At 44.2% G+C, this 6,610-nt stretch overlaps 1 pseudogene; it reads left to right on the forward strand.

Moving 5' to 3' along the window:
- The first annotated feature begins 1,179 nt into the window (after nt 1-1,179).
- On the forward strand, nt 1,180-5,360 carry LOC121808894 (annotated as a pseudogene).
- The last annotated feature ends 1,250 nt before the right edge of the window (nt 5,361-6,610 follow it).

Genomic DNA, 6,610 nt, shown 5'->3' on the forward strand with positions numbered 1-6,610 from the left:
CCTTTTTGTAAGACTTTAAGGGCAGACTTTGATGAATGTTATTATGAAGACTCCTTTGAGAGCATCTCCCATGTGAGATTTCTATCCAAATTCCTACATTGTAGGTTGCTTGTTTTATGTTCATTTGGCTAAATCAAGTATAGGTATGCATTTATGGTTGTGTAGTCATGAATGTGGAGCCAATGGAGTATTTGCTTTGGGTGAAAGTAGCCTAGGGTTGCCCACATCTTTTTGTGGGAGGTCATAGGTCCTCAAAGAGGATTCCTCCTTCTTTACACTTTCTTCTCACCTTCTTTCTCTCCATCCAAAACCATTTTGAGTTTAGTTTTTGTGGCTAGCTCAACTTATCTTTACTTTATCTTTGAAAACACAAAAAAATTGGAATCAAACACCGCTTTGGGTATTTCTTGGGCACATGGAAGGTTTCCCTCACAAGGAACTTTATCATTTGGTATCTAGAGCCTAGGTGCCTACCAAGTGTTTGATTTTAAACCTCTATGAAATTTCATTTTCCTTGTTTTTCCTTATTTCTTTTGTTTTAGCCTTTGCTTGTTTATTGGTCAATTGTTGTAGGATTGAGCTGATTTTTGGTGTGCATGAACCTTGATATATGAACTATTGTCCTGAAAAATCTTAGCCAAAAATTCTATCATTTGATAGGTCAAATTAATGTGTGAAGTTGCTGCCCTGTTTTGTGCCCTAGTTTGACAGATTTGGGGAAAACGTAAAATCGAGGGTCTTCTCGAAAACCTGCTATATTGGGGATATTTTTCCCTCTTTCTAAACCCTTTAATCTTGTTATCTACCAAGTTTCATCAATTTTGGGGTTGGGTAGCCATATCAAAAAATTTCCTAAAGATCAGCCAAGAGTTACATAAATTTTCAGCTCAACTAAGTTTGTTTGTTAGCTTCCTTAGGCATTGAACCTTACTTTCACATGCTTGATTGGCCTTACTTGCTTGGTTATATTGCCTATGTGTATACCTTGATTGATTTGTCTTAGCGCTTGCATTTTGGAAGTTGGATATTGAGAGTGAGTGAACCTAGCCCTCACTATATTCTAAGCCTTTTTCCGAGTGACATTGGTGAGTGAATTGGGGGTGGGATTACCAATTGGGAAGTGAGTTCTTACTAAAATCTCCCCTTCTTGTGTGTGTGAGTGTGGATTTTACTAACCCTTAGGACTAGATCCTAGTTTTTTTTTATTTCTTATTGTAGGTACCATTGTGAATGCCACCTCGTACTAGATCCACCACGATGGGGGATCCGCAACCGGGTGCGAGCACGAGTCTTAGTGTGGCGGGGGATGAGTTGAAAAACTTGATGGAAAAAATTATGACGGATTTGAGGGATCTAAAAGAAGGCCAAACCACAATGCATGTCACTCAAGATGCTATGTTCGGGGATTTGAAGGAACTCAAGGTGAACCAAGCATCCATCCATGAAAACCAAACTTTTCTCCACGACGAGCTCAACGCTTTGAAGGCCGTGCGACTATCAAGGTCAAACACCCCTAGGAGCAATCACACACATCATGATGCCTCCGAGGGGAGTAATGGAGAGGAAGAGCCATATGGTTGGTACGATCATGGGGGGCGCGGGGGACAAGGAGGAGGACGGAATGGGAATAGGAATGGTAGGTTCGGGAACATGATGGGCGGAAGAGGAAATGGAAACATGGGGCACCATGGGTGGAATGGTAGGCATGGAAGATATAGAAACTATGAGGAGGAGATGGAGCCGCGGTATGATGATCCCACCAAGTCTATCAAGCACACATTTCCCGAGTTCCACGGCAAGTTTGATCCCGAGGCCTACTTGGAATGGGAGTCACAAATGAGCAAAATTTTCTCACTCCATAACTTTTTGGAAGGTGATAAGGTGAAGGTGGCAATAGCCGAGTTTCGTGGCAATGCGGATACATGGTGGAATGATACGATGAGGAGGAGAAGGATGGTTAGGGGAGGGGAAGTGGGTTCGTGGGCGGAGTTGTGTGAGCTCATGAGGACTACCTTTGTACCAAAGTCCTATTTCCTCCGACTTCGAGGGGAGTTTCAAGATTTGAAGCAAGGGACGAAGAGCGTAATGGAGTACTACTATGAACTCCTATCATTGATGAGCAAGGTAGGGGTGGAGGAGCGAGAAGAGGCGACTCAAGATCGATTTATCCATGGCCTTAACATCAACTTGAAGCACAAGGTGCAAGTGGAGGCATTGAGGGGAATTTCCTTGGACGAGGTGATTGGGTTTGCCGACACTTTTGAGAGGCAAAGTAAGGAGTTGGTTTCTAGCCGGGCTAAATGGGCGTCTAGCCAAACCGGAGGGACGGGGACTAGCAAGTGGAGTGCTCCCGGCAAGAAGGTGGAAAGCATGGCCAATCCAAACACCCAAGGGAGGCCGATCGCGAAGGCTCTACCGGGTACTCAACCTATTAAAGCTATAGCCCCTATGGAAGACAAGAAGGTTCAATGTTTCAAGTGCAAGGGGTATGGCCATTATGCACGCGAGTGCCCAAACCAACGGGTAATGGTTATCGGGCAAGATGGTAGCGTGTATAGTGAGGAAGATGAAGAAGATGGGGAGGGTGTGGGCACTAAAGAAGTGAGCCCGGACACCGACATAGCTTTTTCTAGTGGCGAAGAAGAAGATACACCCTTAAGGGCTATGGTTGTACTCCGAATGCTCAATGTACAACCCAACCTTGAGGAGCATAAGGAGCAAAGGTGCAACATCTTTCATATGAAGTGTAAGGTGAAGTCCAAGACGTGCTTGGTCATCATAGATGGAGGGAGTTGTACAAATGTGGTGTGTGACCGGTTGGTGGCCAAGTTGGGATTGAAGGTACTTAAACACCCAAACCCCTACAAATTGCAATGGTTAGGGGACTCCGGAGAGTTGAGGGTGAAGGCTCAATGCAAAGTTCCATTGAAGATTGGAGAAGTTGAGGAAGACATCCTATGTGATATCATTCCTATGACGGCATGTCATGTTTTGCTAGGGAGGCCATGGGAGTTTGATAGAAGGGCCTACAAAAATGGCTTCACGAATGAGTATTTCTACATGCTCAACGGGTTGAAGGTTCGTTTGAAGCCATTGCTACCTAGTGCCGTGTTTGAGGCTAGCCAACATCTACAAAAGGAAAGAGAGAGAGATAGGGAAAAAAGGCTAGTAGAAGAATGTGAGCTAAAAAAGCCAAGTGAGAGTGGGGGTGGTGAGAGAAAAATAAAAGCGCCCAAAGGAGAGCACCCACAAACAAGAGGGGGAAAGGAATGTTTGATAGCTAGTAAAACCGACCTTGGGTGGGCACTAAACAATCACCCCTCCGTTCTCCTCGTGGTCCGTAAGGATTTGTGCTTAGCTACTAACCTTGACCCGTATCCTTTGATTGTCCAAAGTGTGTTGCAGGAATTTGAAGATGTATTCCCGGAAGAACTCCCGAGTGAACTCCCTCCCATGAGGGGGATCGAGCATCAAATTGACCTTTTGCCGGGATCATCACTCCCAAACCGGGCCGCATACAAGGCGAACCCCAAGGAGACACAAGAGCTACAAAGGCAAGTCGAGGAACTCCTTGCCAAAGGTCTAATTCGTGAATCTCTATCTCCTTGTGCCGTACCCGTCATTCTTGTACCTAAGAAGGACGGAAGTTGGAGGATGTGTGTAGATTGTAGGGCAATTAACAAAATCACCATCAAATATAGACACCCTCTATACCTAGGTTAGACGACATGTTAGAGGATCTTTGTGGCTCTATATGTTTTTCTAAAATTGATTTGGCTAGTGGATATCACCAAATTCGCATGAAAGAGGGAGATGAATGGAAAACCGCTTTCAAAACCAAATTTGGCTTATATGAATGGCTTGTGATGCCTTTTGGTTTGACTAATGCCCCTTCTACATTCATGCGTTTGATGAATCATGTACTTCGTCCTTTTATTGGGAAATTTGTGGTGGTATATTTTGATGATATCTTGATTTATAGTCGTAGTGTTGAAGAGCATGCTAGTCATCTTAGGAATGTGCTTGAAGTGTTGAGAATGCATACTTTATATGCCAAGTTGCCTAAATGCACTTTTTGTGTTGAGGAAGTTGTGTTTCTTGGTTTTGTTGTGGGAAAGGAAGGAGTGCGGGTAGATGAGGAAAAGGTGAAAGCCATTAGGGAATGGCCAACACCTAGGAATGTGAGTGAGGTTAGGTCCTTTCATGGCCTTGCTAGCTTCTATAGGAGGTTTGTTAGGGATTTTTCCACAAAAGCTTCACCCTTGAACCACCTTGTCAAAAAAATGTTGAGTTTAAGTGGGGGGAGGAGCAAGAGAGAGCGTTTAGTACTTTGAAAAATGACCTCACGCATGCTCCCTTACTAGCACTCCCCAATTTTGATAAAACTTTTGAACTTGAGTGTGATGCAAGTGGTGTGGGGATCGGGGGAGTTCTCATGCAAGAGGGTAAGCCCATAGCTTACTTCTCGGAAAAACTAAATCAAGCCCAATTGAACTACCCCACATACGACAAGGAGTTGTATGCTATAGTCCGTTGCCTTGAGAATTGGCAACACTACTTGATGCACAAGGAGTTTGTGATACACACGGATCATGAGTCTATTAAGTTCTTAGGAGGTCAACATAAACTTGATAAAAGGCATGCTAAATGGAGTGTTTTCCTAGAGACTTTTCCCTATGTCATTAGGTACAAGAAGGGAAAGGACAATGTGGTTGCCGATGCTCTTTCTAGGAAGCCTTTTGAGACCTTGCATGATGGCACTTTACTTGTGAGTGATACCGTGTGTTTGAGAAAGCGTGTGCTTACTATGTGTGCCTCCAAATATGTTGGATTTGAGTTTATTAAAGACCTTTATGAGCATGATCATGACTTTTCTTCTATTTACGGAGCTTGTGAAAAAGGTGCTTTTGATAAATACTATAAGTTGGATGGCTATCTTTTTAGAGAGAATAGGTTGTGCATACCTTCATGCTCTTTGAGAAACTTGTTGATTAAGGAGGCTCACCTAGGGGGCCTAATGGGTCATTTTGGGTTGCTTAAAACTTTTGACATACTAAGTGAGCATTTCTTTTGGCCTTGCATGAAGAAGCATGTTGAAAAGTTTTGTAGTAGTTGCTTAGAGTGTAGGCAAGCCAAGTCTAAATCTAACAATTATGGTCTTTACACCCCTTTGCCTACTCCTACACATCCTTGGGTAGACTTGTCCATGGACTTTGTTCTAGGTCTCCCAATGTCTCCTCGGAAAAATGATGGCATCTTTGTGGTGGTGGATAGGTTTTCCAAAATGGCTCACTTCATTCCATGTCGGAAGACAAGTGATGCCAAATTCATTGCTAGTTTATTTTTCAAGGAGGTTGTAAGAATCCATGGGGTCCCGAGAACTATTGTAAGTGATGCCAAACTTCTTTTCTCTACCACCGCACATCCCCAAACGGATGGTCAAACGGAAGTCGTAAACCGCTCATTGGGAACTCTTCTCCGTGCCTTGGTTTTTGAAAATAAAACTTCTTGGGAAGAATGTTTGCCTATAGCCGAATTTGCTTATAATAGGACCATACATTCCACCACCCAACAATCTCCTTTTGAGGTTGTCTATGGTTTCAATCCACTCACCCCGTTGGACTTGTCCACGGCCGATTTGCCTTTGTCTTATATGGTTGATGTAGGTGGGATGAAGAAGGCCAAGTTTGTACAAGACTTGCACACTCGAGTGCAAGAACGAATCCGCAAGATGGGGGAACAAGTAGCTCAAAGGGTGAACAAAGGGCGAAAGAAAATGTTGTTCAACCCCGGAGATTGGGTTTGGGTACACTTTCGGAAAATACGTTTTCCCGACAAAGCAAAATCCAAGCTTGCCCCGCGAGGGGATGGCCCATTTATGGTCCTAGAGCGTGTGAACGACAATGCCTACATCATTGATCTTCCCGGTGAGTATAACGTGAGTTGTACTTTTAATGTGGCTGACTTGAGCCCGTTTGATTTTGTAGGGGACGACCCAGATTTGAGGACAAATCCTTCTCAAGAGGGAGAGGATGATATAAACGGGAAGTCCAAGGCCCGGGCTGACCCGACCACGACTCCCCTTAAGCTGCCCGGAAGGCCCGTCACGAGATCAATGAGACAAAGGCTTCGGGAAGGCGTTTCAAACTTCATTAGGAGGGGAATGGAGGAGGCAGATGGAATGCCCGGTCGGGCGAATCCACACCTCCAAAACGCCCGACCGGGCGTTTGTGCGCTGAGCATCGTCCACAGTCCAGAAAGTTCGCCCGACCGGGCGATTTCACCATCCCACATTATCCCTTCACAAACCCCACATAAACTTTTACTCCACACCAACCCCACATACTATTTCCTCTGCCCACACCAACCCCACATCGGACAGAGGAGTCCAAGGAGGAAGATTTGCACACACTTATAGAGTCAAGCACTACGAACCAACAACACTTTTCACCACAAAAAAGGTAAACACCAAGCCTTTCTTTCTTATGTAAAAGCATGCATTAAGTGAATTTAACAACACACATAAGTCCAACTTGATTTCACCATCAAGTTTTTAGTAGCAAGACAATTGTTTGAATTCATCGAATTCATAAAATAGAGAAACCAAGTT

This window comes from Salvia splendens, chromosome 6 (assembly GCF_004379255.2).
Source record: "Salvia splendens isolate huo1 chromosome 6, SspV2, whole genome shotgun sequence".
Lineage (NCBI taxonomy): Eukaryota > Viridiplantae > Streptophyta > Magnoliopsida > Lamiales > Lamiaceae > Salvia > Salvia splendens.